The following is a 13,889-nucleotide window of genomic DNA, read 5'->3' as shown; positions in this document are numbered from 1 at the left end:
TAGCAGACTTAAAATATTTTCTCCAGGAGATATTTTAAGAGTCTAACTGGCCAATTGTTCCTGGAGGTCGAGTTATTTTTACTTTTGTGATGTTGTCATTGTTTGTGGTATAGCAATCACCTGGTGGCATGTATATAAAGAGATGTTTAAACAGTAAATTTAATATTTGTCTAAATCAAATGAAACAAGATTCATGCAAATGGTGATGCAGGATAATTTCCACACTCCAAAGTGTTGTGTTATATCCCACCACGTACGATGTAATGTACTCTGATTGAAATGGGTTCTGACAAATATGCCGCTTAATCTTGTTCGGGAATCGTGTTGACGTGCAGATGAGAGTTTCAAGGTTATATATGGTTTAAACCGACCGACACTATTCCCAACCCAAACGTTAACTGGTTGGTAATAAAAACAGTCTAAAACACACTGAACATAGTATCAGTTGATATTTGCAATTTTAACACTATTAGGGAATACGTTGGAGGCATAGAAACATTTTTTATCTAGTAGTATTCGATATTATTAGTCTAGACTACACGGGACCGTTTATAGGAGCCACGGCTAGGACAACACATTTATATGTTGTATAAAAATTTACATCAATATATTAACCACAGTAACTAAAATCGGGGACTGATATTCAAAATATCGCAATACATTTGGAAGTACATTTTTACAAGTAGAAGTGTATTTAATGGAGCTCATTCAAAAACAAATAAATAAATTAACAATATGGTCCCACTTTTATCGTTATTTCGTAATCTTGAGTTTTGGCATGTTCTACAATCTTTAAATTTATCAAGTAGCATGAACATACAAGCACAACTATAGCATTTAAAAGAAGCACAAGAAACAATACTCTGAAATATAGTATAGCAAATCTGAAGGCTTCTATGTGCGCCATCCGATGAGATAGGTAGTTTGGTACATTGATCAATATAAAAGGAATCGAATGACAGTACACTGTGAATAACAGTATGACATTGAATTGGCCGTCGTTTTTTACACATTTTTTTAAAGTAAGACTCTATAACGAGAGTGATGGTAACCCCTGTATTTATATCAAGGATGGGGTCATCGTACTGATAACAACTGTCACACATTAGTTGTCCCTGTACTAAACACTGCGATGTAATTCATATTTGTACCACAGCAAACATTGGTCATTTGAATATTGACGAATTCCAAAAGTCTGTTTTGTTTCCTGTATAATTTGATATACATAACGCTCATAATGCATATCAACCATCGAACACCAGCTTCTCCGTAGGATGTATTTGATTGAAGTTCAAAAATGATTCGAGTTTTTTTTATGTACAGATAATATTATCTCTTTCTCGTGATGTGTAATGACGTTATACATGTAATGGATACGTTACATGTCTGATCCTAATACGCGGTAGATATTTTAACTTCTAAAAAACAAATAAAACCAAAATGTCACTCAAAGAGCAACAAAAGGAAGCTCGGGCATCGAATGATTGAATCAAAATAGATTTATACAATACGTCATTAGTATTACAGGCCCGTCAGTTCTATACATAACATCCAGTATATAAGAGTGTTATCATATACTGGATGTTGTGTATAGAACAGGTTGTCAGTCAGGAACGTTAGGCACAAATGTGGGTAGTGGAGCATTGTTGTATGATTATATAGACCGCTCCTTTTATTTGTGTGTAGTAGGGTATTGTTGTATGATTATATAGACCGCTCCTGTTATTGGTGGGTAGTAGGGTATTGTTGTATGATTATATAGACCGCTCCTGTTATTGGTGGGTAGTAGGGTATTGTTGTATGATTATATAGACCGCTCCTGTTATTGGTGGGTAGTAGGGTATTGTTGTATGATTATATAGACCGCTCCTGTTATTGGTGGGTAGTAGGGTATTGTTGTATGATTATATAGACCGCTCCTGTTATTGGTGGGTGGTAAGGTATTGTTGTATGATTATATTATATAGGACAAATTAAACGTATGTTCTAACGCGGAAAAAACGTAAAAGATTTATATCTACACTAAAATTTGTAGATTATCTATTTTGAAATAACTATGGATATAATATTACACGAAAGTCCAGTATCTATACTTTTATTGATAATAATGTTTTAACACAATATTGAAATTTGATAAATCAGTTTGCGCCCGATAGATGATATCAGTGACACACATGTTGAAGAGTGACCACGAATAGCCATTGGTCATTTGCTGTTCTTTACGAACACCAGGTCAGTGAGTGCGCATCATAAGGACCATGAGAATCCTTTAAATCAGTTAGTGACCAGAATAGACTTGATCCATTGCGATCTCTATGGCTGATGCAGCTTTTATGTTATTCGGTGATTTCATTGATTCGGGCTTTCCAGTATCTTTTCCTGGTAGAAGCACATAGATAGTACTAAGTAGCGGGATGGAAATAAGCTCAACTGAACCTCTCTTTGTACATTCAGATGTACTACATCAATATACATCATTGTTTATCGTACCGGAGACTAAGATGTTTCAGTATAATTACATCATACATTAGTCTCAGTACACTGTGTATTACTACATAACTTAAAAACATTGGAATTCGACAATTCGCTTGAACTGTTCTTTTTTGTTCTTAATGTAATTCAGTATAATGGAACCAGTTCACGCATCCCATAATGCTTGTTTGGGACAAGTATCTCCAGTGTTGGTAGAATGTAAAACTTTGTATTCTTTTCGCTGAACTGACGTTAACGCTTGACATCATCTTTTGACGTCATTCCGTAACCAATAGATACAATAGTGCCGTAAAAAATGAGCAGGTATTACTTTGGTACGTGAATTAGTCCCATATGCGAGTACTGGCCCCAAGATCACGAAATGATCTTAGTCTTAGGTTTTTGCTTTGTCAATTGAAAGAAACGCAAACTTTTTGGCAACGCCATCTGTGATTGGTTGAGTCAAAACTTAAGATTATTTCAGACTTAATTTCTGTTTTATTTTCTGTTTATTAATATGCACATATAAGCAAAAGTGGCTCATTGACATGGTCAGTCTCACTTGATTAAATTGCATAATTTGCAGATGCCTGTCAAAGAATCACGTTACATACATGTCTCATTGATTTCAAACAATGCATTTAAAGAAATATACAAGGCCTATAACACAGGAACAGTTCTCTGAAGCTAAATAGCAAATTTCCTTACTGTGACAATTTTAGACTTGACTTAATAAATAGAACATTATTATAAGCGTTTTCATGATAAGATGTTATCTGTGGGATGTTCGTTTGCCCACGGAAGATTACAGATTTGATCCATTTGGGATTTCCGTCATGACTTCAGGCGATGCAATAGCCAATCATAGCTTTATTTCACACATGTTGATGATATTTTAACTAACAATTTGACTTTAACTTGGCCCCGGATGGTACTTAAGTTGACCATTTAACTGCACCCGTTCACTCTCCGTTACTAAGATCAAAGGACAAAAACATTAATGGAACGATGACGAGACATCCGGGACTTTATGATGGCGTAGTGATTTCCGGATGTTAAAATACAATGTAATTACAAAATGGTCTAATCAAAAAGATTGAATGTTTTTTTTATTTGTATGATTAGAAATTGTATCGATATTTCAGCTTTTATGATCTTACTAATAATTTCTCGTCCCAAATTATGTTTTCACACTTTCTAACTAATGAGAATGCCAATCCTCCGATTGGGATTTGCCATTTGATATAGCAAATATCTTTTGAAAACTAAATGGAACTTTTAACATATCTCTGAAAAAACCTATATCATACAAATTGACGTTGTGGGTAGAACCTCGAGTTGGCATTATAAAAGCCTATATTTCTCTCATAGCTTCGCATACTTTAACATCCTATAGCAAATACATATTATTGAAACAGTAAAAGTAAATCCCTCGGTTAGATAGGTATTTTAGTACCTTGTTTTATTTGGAACACCGGTAAAAATACGCATTTAATTTCCTGCGATCAATTTGTGTAATTGCCTTTTTTCAAAACAATAAATTAAGGAAACTAATTTCTTGTCAGCATTAATAATTGCGATAACTACCGTAATGGTAAGTGGGCTGATAAGCGGCTGTATAACCCAGAGTCCTCGCGGTTACTAGTTAAACACGATCGATACTAGTCGAGTTAAAGGCTGCAACAAATCTGTCTGTACCAATAGAACTTTTGATACCTTTCGTACAAGGATTAAGACACGTCCGGTAATCTCAACGATTAATTCCAGGTAAGACACTTTAACTTTCAAATTACCTTTTCATATAATGTTTTTTCGTATAACTCATTTTCAGATTCCAATAGATAGCATACAAGAATCTGGCATTCATTTATTTTGTAATTTTCCATAGTAATTCTGTTTGATTTAAAATATCACCAACATTTTTTTAATACTTTTCAAACTTGATTTTCTATTTTACGAATAGCGAAACTGATCTACCTTTAAGATATACAAATTGCCGTTATAGTGTCTAAGGTGTAAATCTTTTTATTGAATAATGATGACATATTAAGATTTAATATTTGCTTTCAGAGCTTTTAATAATGTGCTTAAATTTGTAGAAATAATATATCTAACCAACAATACATGATAATTGCTACATTTTTCTTTCAATGGATATTAATTTTTGCATCATTCCTATCTGGTGGTTTGATATTTGGTTGGTATCAATAATCGATGATATTATCATTATTCTGTCTCGTACATTAATAACATGACATGTTTGATTTAAGAAAGAACATTATATTTCATTGCTTTATTCCATGCGTCTGAAATTAGTCTGTAAATTTTACCTTTATATCATTTACAGCACTTTTGAGATTTGTTGAGATAGAAAATCACATCCACTAAATATGCCCTTATTACTGGATGTGTTGTCGTTAATTAGAAATTTTTTACTTTTCATAGTTTACTTGGTTTATATACCGTAATTGTTGTTATAACATTGACTAGTAATATTTAAACATTGAAATCAATATTGTATCGCAATCAGAAAATAACGGATGTATTTGGAGATATTGCTGTGTGGTAAACTTCAGTTCGTGTTAATGGTGTTAACATTGTAAAAATACACCATATCAAAACCGAGATTGATTCCTAGTGTGTGATTCTACCGGCTAGTTATTTAAAACAGTAAAATATACATAATTGATAGGTATATCAATATAGAAGGAAATTAGCGCTAATAGTACTATTTTGTGAGAATAAAACTGGCGGGCATTGGCAGTTTGATGGATAGGTTGTCTGTTTAGATTTTATGTTAGTTAGAAGGATGGTGAGATGATGATCAGTCAACGTCATATGTAAAGTGCATTAGACCATGTTTGATTTAAAAAAAATGTCTTTCAAATGTAGGATACTGATTTTTAAGCTTATCAGTTTTGTAAATGACCGATTCACTGCGTCTTTGATACGTTGTATAGTGACGTTACCGTTTTAACGTCGATTCTCATTGGCTGATTCGACGGCGTAATGATGATGAAAGAGTCGTAATTAGTTATTTTCAATATCTTTATCTTGAATTAAAATTAGAATCTCAAATGGTGACAATGGTATAACCTTTGTAACTGAAGAAAATGTTAATTCGTCTGTTCCTTTTTTTGATAGAGAAAAATTACCACTCGTCGGCGATTGAGCATCTTGAAAGTATTAAAGTCTGTTTAAACTAGTGATAATTTGCAGGTCTATATATAGAACGTCTTAGGTGTATTTGAACTAAGTTTATAAAAAGTGTGTATGCACCGGATTAAATTGTTGTGTAGCTTTAATTGTTAACAAAAGCATACACATTAAGTTTTTTTTGACCACCTTGTCATTCAAATGACGTTTGTAAATTATAGTATGCGAACATTGTACATGGGAAGACATTTCAATCATGAAACACGGCCCTACGATCTACTTTTACGAACAACGACATGGAACGAAGATAAGTATTAAGAAAGAAATATTCAATGCTGTATGTTTTGTTTATGTTTTGTATTAAGAAAGAAATATTCAATGCTGTATGTTTTGTTTATGTTTTGTGTAAATTAATTCGAATGCGGTCAAACAAGCGCTTCATATATCTACTTTAGCTACTACATACAGTAAACATAATAGCATGATAACTGAGTGACGGAAATAATTATGTTTCGAACCCTGTGGATTTGTTTTCCTGACATGTATAATTTTGTGGATATTTCGTCACAATTTGCAAGCTATACTACAATTTACTAGTCAACATTAATTCCCTAATGTTAGGTCCGATACATACACAAGTTTAGCTATGTTCAAGTACACCGAGGCTATGATAAATATGCATAGAAAATAAACAACGGCTATAACCTCCTCCTCACTCCAAAAGATTGAGTTGTACCTTTCACTAAAACGAAGACACGCATACCACGACAGTCGATGTGGTGGTGACGTGTAAGTTAGATAAGTAATGGTGCCTAATACATATTAATAAAATCTATATGTAAGATGCAGATATTGCGTGTCTATATAGCATGATCTCGGTTCATCGACCACTTTATAGACAGGCATAGTTTGATAGGATCCGTAACTCTTAGCGTGGTCTTGAAAGAGATAAACGTTACAAAGTGAAACTATTTCATGCTATAAATCATTGAATTAACGTATTGATGCTGATGCAATTATTCCTTCTTCATGAAAATGTGTATCTTTAGTTACAATTATGTTATCATATCAAAGTCTTAAATAAGTTTATTTAACATAGAAATTATACAATCCTGAGTGAAAACAGATTATTTGTACGGAATACGATGCCATCTAATCACACACTTTTCTCCCCCTGCTATGATTTGCTTGGGTAACGTGACATTTTTTTAAAAACAAAAAAGAACTAAACAAATTACACGTAATCATGGTGCATGGAGCACTTTCACAAATAACGAATAGCGACAGCTAATTCTTATCTAACTCAAATAAAGTAGAATTAACAAAGGAACGCATTCAAACCCGATGCAGATGCAAACAGAGCTTATGAATAGTTACCTGTGTCACCAGCTGCTCCGGAAGGGCAAGTTCTATCTAATTTAATCTAGGACATCTGCCAAACAAATTTAGATCAAAGTTAAATGCAACGTGTTAAAAAGTGTATAAATAGTTACATCTCCTATCAGTCATTATTATCTGGCAAAAACACTAAAAACTTCAATCTTAACAAAATATTACTTCAAAAAAAAACAAAAAAACAAAAACCCAAAAAAACAAAAAACAAACAAACAAACAACTGCCTGCTCTGTCTTTGTCAAGTTGTCTTATTTGTGTGTAGCTGTACAGAAGACGAGTCTTTAAAGCCTACTTCTTACATTAAAGCCTACTTCTTACATTAAAGCCTACTTCTTACATTAACGCCTACTTCTTACATTAAAGCCTACTTCTTACATTAAAGCCTACTTCTTACATTAAAGCCTACTTCTTACATTAAAGCCTACTTCTTACATTAAAGCCTACAACAATACAATTAGCAATTGTTACAATCCTTGTTTTCTATATGATAATGTCCCAAGGCAGCTACCTAATGGCGTTAACGTGGGAGGGTACACCAGGCAAAAACATAAGTCATTATAAGCTGCCTCTATTAAGGTATTGATAAAGCTTAGTGAGGCCTTTTAAGCGCAAATAGGAAAACTTGCTCCTCCGTGTATGTTGGCAATATACCTAGGTATTTAAAATATGTTCTTCTTTTTACCGACTTCTTTTATCCACCGTGTGTGTTAAATGACGCCAGTGGTACAAACAGTCAGTAAGTTTATAATGATCCGGTGTTGTTAAAATGTTTATATATAGTTAGGAAGCTATTTCCAGGTACATATTAAAGTATCACGTGTCTGCTGTATCATCTTAACGTCTCGTTCATTTGATATTTTTCCTTGAAAGAATATATATCTGGATATAGATAGATATGTATTGTCATGTCGAAGATGTGTCTAGTTTTGGAACGATCGGCAATTTCATCGCATCATCAAATTTGGCAGTACGTCAATATGAACATAGGATTCTATATTGTTATCCAATGAGTGTTATTGACTAGGGAAAGTATAAAATCGTCTTGATTTACACTCCCTAGGACTTAAATATGTTTATAATCAATTTACCTATATTATCACTGACAATTAGTACTACAGACTCGTCAGTAGTAACTACTTACATCGATATCTTTATGGCAACTATATTTGTTCCTACTAATGATACAGAATAAACCATTACTCTCCATATTTCCTGAGAACGATGTTTGTTAGCATTGTCCTCTCCGGTCTTACATACCCTCCAGTATAAACCAGTTTCCTTCATTTTCCTTAATAATAATAATAGTCCTTACATACCCTCCAGTATAAACCAGTTTCCTTCATTTTCCTTAATAATAATAATAGTCATTACATACCCTCCAGTATAAACTCGGTTCCTTCAAATTTCCTTAATAATAAAAATAGTCCTTACATACCCTCCAGTACAAACTAGTTCCATGTTCGCTTTGAACGATATTTTAGTTTTACAGACCCTTCCGTATGTCCTATCACCGCCATCCTTCTCTGACAAATATACTCTCCCTTTACTACGTGTACGTACCATTCATATAAGCTACTTGTAGGTACCTCCAGATTTTCCAAGGACTTTTATCCATGCAAACTATTTATCATTTCCATGTTTTAATCGCAATAACTGTTTATAGTGCCTCTTCAAAATAAACTGATCAACCGTGTTTCCAGATCATAAAGGAATCGCGGTGGTCGAGTGATTTAGATGTCTCGACATATAACCACAAGCCCTCCACCTCTGGGTTGCGAGTTCGAATCCCAAGAGTGGCAGCTGTCAGGTACTGACCGCTGGTCGGGGATTCTTCTCCTGGTACTCCGGATTTCCTCCACAAACAAATCTGGCACGCCCTAACATGACCCTTGTCGTTAAAAGTACGTTAAACAAACAAAACCCAATCCTGACAATAATGACTTACCAGTATAAGCTTATCTCCATTTTGAAGAGAACGGTGCTTGTGTTCCTACATGTCCTCCGATATAAGGTATCGATCTCAATTTTACCTGAGAACGATAGTTGTTAATTCCTACAGACGTTGTTTGTGGTGTCTCACGACAGATCTTATTTAATTGGTATCTTCTCCTGTTTTACTGTGAAAACAGTGACTCTTGTGTGCTACAGAAGGTATTTGAATATCCTAGGGCAGTTGCTAAAGGCATTCCATGAGCAATTGAAAACATCATTTAATTCATTTTTGTTGTGACGTCTATATTTTCGAAAATTATCGCAATTACAAAACCCTTGAAAATTATTCTTGTTCCATTAACGAAATACTCTAAACCAAATTATTATCATTGCATTCGAAAAAAGGTTAGCGGTAATGCTGACCCCTTTTAAGTGTTAATGAAATAGATGATGAAGTCTTTCACGTAATCCACTAATAGATCCAATTATTATTAGCACATAAACATACCGATGTAATTACATCTGTAAATCTTTGACTCAAACTTGCAATAAAAGGAAAGTACATTTATCAAAATGTTACACTATGTACTGCAGAAGTATGTTTGTCATTTATGAATCCAAGATAAATTAGGGATTCCAAAACGTAATTTTCTAGAAATTGTTATTATGCTGCTATTGTAATGATGGTTTTGGAGCTTTGTCTTAGTATATCGTCCGACGAATGATCAGAGGTCTCAAGTTCGAATCTCGATTTTGGCAGTACATCTTGTGTCGTGATCAAACCATGTTAGAACGTGTTGAATTTGAGAAATGAGTGTATACGCAGTAATGAGTGGAGCATTATGTTTGTGTTTACTTAGTCGATATTCATTGTTCGATCTGTAAATATATTACACCGACTAAGCATTCTTTCGTTCATCTTACGCCACTGTCACACAACTTAGATGTAGCATTGAACAGCAAAAAGCTATCCTTCATATCATATTCTAACTAAATATTTCTATGAAGCATGGAGAACAATTGCTTCTGACAGTCTATTGCATGTTATGTCACAAACGCCTATTGCCGTATTGTGGTTCTATCAGACTTATGCTGAATGTTGGCAGGTAGTTGGCTTTTAAAACACAACACTTTACAGCGTAACAAACATTTGCTGCCTCTGATACTGCGTCAGATTTTCTATGGAGCTGACAGAATATCAGTAAAGTTATCCTATATAAGAAGTAAATGGTGCGAGCTGTGACTTTGTTTCTCTCACACCAAACGATCCCCATAGACCTATAGACTTACCCTATAAAGCCTCGTAGTCGGATAGTTTGATGGTTAATACTGACGATGAGTGCTTCAATCCTTCAAGGCGGACCATTAGCGTCATCAGCATCGAACCAGGTAACTGTTAAAGTGGGTCGTTAAAGTGTCGAGTTCCATGAATAAAAGGCGTTAATATCATATTACTATTTTTGTTGAGACAAAGCATTAATTCTATCAGTTCTCCTCTGTGATTACCTAACAATAAAAACCCATATAAACACCATCTCATACATCTGAGACGGAGCTGTGTTTAGAGGTAAACGTTCTCTTTGAGGTGCAATCTGAGAAGATTTGAGCAACATTACCTGTCTTGTAACAACACACACACTAAGTAACTTTTAAGTGGTCGTTGGCACTATCATCAATCGCAGTATGAGCCGGGTAGGACTGGTGATACACAGAGTATTGTATTTTAGCGTGGGAACGATGACTTATTATTCATAGCTATAATGACGATATCCCAATAGCCCAGTTTTTTTTCATTTTTAATAAGAGTTATTGTACCGTAAAAGGACTACTTCTTTAATTAAAGTTTTAGTTTAGCGCCTAAACTTCCTTCTCGGCGAAATTAATACGAAGAAATATATTTTTCCTCAATTCCTAAGTTAAGAAATTGGGGCTTGTATACGTAATTTAAGTATTCAAGTATCTTTGATTTCTTTAATTCACAAGCAAATATATCATGGCGTGCACGGAAAGTGCTGACGGTTCCTGGTGTTGCAGTCGCATGCACATTGTGGTGTTAATAGAAAATAAGAAAGTGCTTACGAAGGTTATTTGACTTTATATTTAAAACTTTATGCTAGTGATTTGCGTATTCATATATTCGGACAACAAATAAAATGTATAAATCAACCAAGTAATATCAACCAAATAGGTTTACTACAACGGTACATAATCTGTTTTAAACTCGTAAAACACTGGATGGTTATTTTCCCACTGTGATCTGTTGACAGCGATCCAATTTCCATCTTCTGTAACTAAGACTGAGTTATTGTTTTTTTTTTTCGAGCTCCTTTTAACGCCTAATGATTCATATCATCTTAAAGAAAAGTGTGTAGTTCAGAGATACATCAAATTCCTACTTCGAAAAATGGTACACATGATTCCATTTTCTACAGTAGCTCTTTGTTTACACGCTATTGTGTTACAGTGAAGGGAATTTGGTTGGATGTTTGAAGTTATGTTAGTATTTTTAGGTTAAGCATACATATCAAAACCTTTGTTTTTTCCAAATTAGTTTTTAAAAAGTCATGCCAGTATTTGCATACTAGTTCCTAGGCAATTGTTTTTCTACTTCGTGATATATGATATCCAACACCGCGGAACTTCATAGTTATGTATGGTGGTTACGGCGACAAATTGATGTGCTCAATTCAAGTTCTCAATAGGTCGTCTATAAACTGCGTTATTGATTCCAGGATCAAGGCTGATATTTGTACACATGTCCCTTAGCTTTTCTAATAAGACTGTTATCAAGATTGATTCACAGTTACAAAACGTCGATGGATTGACCGACATTTCTGGAGCAAACGCATCGTAAAAATAGAATGTAATGTAATGTACTTTCGAAAAGATGTCCGTTTCGTCTGCTTAACAGGTAAATTTATTTACCCGTAGAGTACATAGATAGCATGTCAGAGGAACATCATGCAGATGTACACAATGTAAACAAGATTAGTGATTTATAGAAACAGAGGCTGTAGTTATGTTTTTGACGTGCACGACGCGACACGCTTTTGAATGTTAATGTACTTCATTCAGGTCATATGTCAGCGTTAGTCCTTATATCTGTTAGTTTCACCTTTCGAACACGAATCATCGATGTCGCATTTCTCGGATGTATGATTCACAAACAAGTAGAGTTCAGCATGCCTTCTCTTCGTTACCTTGTTTCTCTATTTAGTGTATCGTTTCAGTCACATGACTTGTGGATAATAGTTAATGGAAGTCTTGTCATTATACTTGTCTGTTGTGTCCGTCAGACACAGGATTCGTCTTAAATCTGAAAACATGTAGAAGTAATAAAGCAAATAACTGTGTCTATAGCTCCATCCTCTCCTCAGCAGATACCAGCAGATACCACGGTAAATATTACATATAACCGATATTATTTGAATGTGGACAATACTTATTAATAAATAGATATATTTTGTCAGTTATGGTACAGTTAATTCTTGCTTTCTGTTATGTATATTTTTTACCATCTTACCATCATTTTTAACGTTTCATTTTAGTCTGATTGTAAGTAACATTTTAATTACTTGACATTTTGTACGTACATATTTTGTTGACGAAAACCTGTTGTAATGATACTAGTAGATTTGTCTGTACTATGAATTATGACGTCATTATCACTGTGACGTCACAATTGTCATGCCAACGATCACAGAAGACAACTGTTCAAATGGCTATTCCATCCATGACGATAACGAATGATTAATTCATTATAGATGCAGAATTTCTTGGGATTTCATCATAAAATTGTAACCACGTGTAAATATAAACATTGAACGTTCAGTTGGAATTCAAAACCAATACGAAAACTGAAGACGCAAACTGAACATGAAGCGCTAGCACGCTGCGTGGAATTTGCCTCTGTCCAGTCTGCATTCATATTGACTATGAATGCCAACTGAAAGACGTTCAATGCTTAATGCACAATTCTCAGTAAAAACATTTACTCCCATATCAATGGGCGCGCGAATACTGAAAATAACAAAAGTGTATAATGTATTTTACAATAGGACTCAATACAAATGTCAGAGGTTTTAATAACTGTTTAATACTATAATACTAACTCTTCAGAGCAATAGAGATGGTACAAATTGTCGACAATTTGCCGAGGCTATCCAAGGTCATATAACATTCTACGCCCTCTAATAGATACGTCTATACATATGGTATGTTACCATGATAGCGATTTACAGGGTTACCTGGTAATTTACATCCATTAACGTAATAAACCCGATGACGGGTCTGCATTATTCGATTATATGTCACCATTAATGCAGATGTCTACACATTACTAAGGTCTAAGGCGCATCTATATATAACTTGTGCATGTTACAGCGAGAAAGGCTTTGTCGTCTTTAAGGTGTCGATTGTCATTAATTATGACAATATATACCCATTCATTAAAATTCAATAGACGACCAAACGTGTACCAATAATTACTGCCTTAAAACGATCATATCTACTTTTTATTAGAGAACAACAATTATCAACTTTGAATATAAAAGAGTGTTTTCATTGGCGTCCAATCCACATTTGATCATTTGTCATCTGACCGAGTTTGGTGTTTATCATTTAAAGTCATTTAAATATTATAAAAGACATGGCTTTCTCACTTGGAAGAGATACTTGTGCCTTCCGATATAAAGTTGATTTGAGTGTCGATTCGTCTATAATTAGTACCCTACACTTTGAACCCTGTACTGTAGTTGGCGTGTTCTGTTAATGAAATAAAATTGCGTGTTTCTAATTTTTGTGTTTTATGGGATATTTCTTGATCGAGTTTGGCTTTGTTTTATGGTTTCATTCGTCAGTTCATAACTTCTTTATTCTCAGATAAAATGTGAAGAGCAATGAAAGAATTTTGAAAAAAGTTAAAGCATCTATAT

General features: G+C 34.1%; 1 protein-coding gene across 1 annotated transcript in view; it reads left to right on the top strand.

The window, feature by feature from the left end:
- The first annotated feature begins 4,131 nt into the window (after positions 1–4,131).
- Positions 4,132–13,889, top strand: part of LOC138304921 (uncharacterized) — a 41,768-nt gene continuing 32,010 nt past the window's right edge. The window contains exon 1 of the mRNA XM_069245316.1: positions 4,132–4,239. The gene's annotated coding sequence lies outside the window, so the exon portion shown is untranslated. The remainder of the gene's footprint in view (positions 4,240–13,889) is intronic.

The sequence above is a fragment of the Argopecten irradians genome, chromosome 12 (assembly GCF_041381155.1).
Source record: "Argopecten irradians isolate NY chromosome 12, Ai_NY, whole genome shotgun sequence".
NCBI lineage: Eukaryota > Metazoa > Mollusca > Bivalvia > Pectinida > Pectinidae > Argopecten > Argopecten irradians.
The sequence above is the reverse complement of the archived record's forward strand: the minus strand, read 5'-3'. Positions and strand labels throughout refer to the sequence as shown.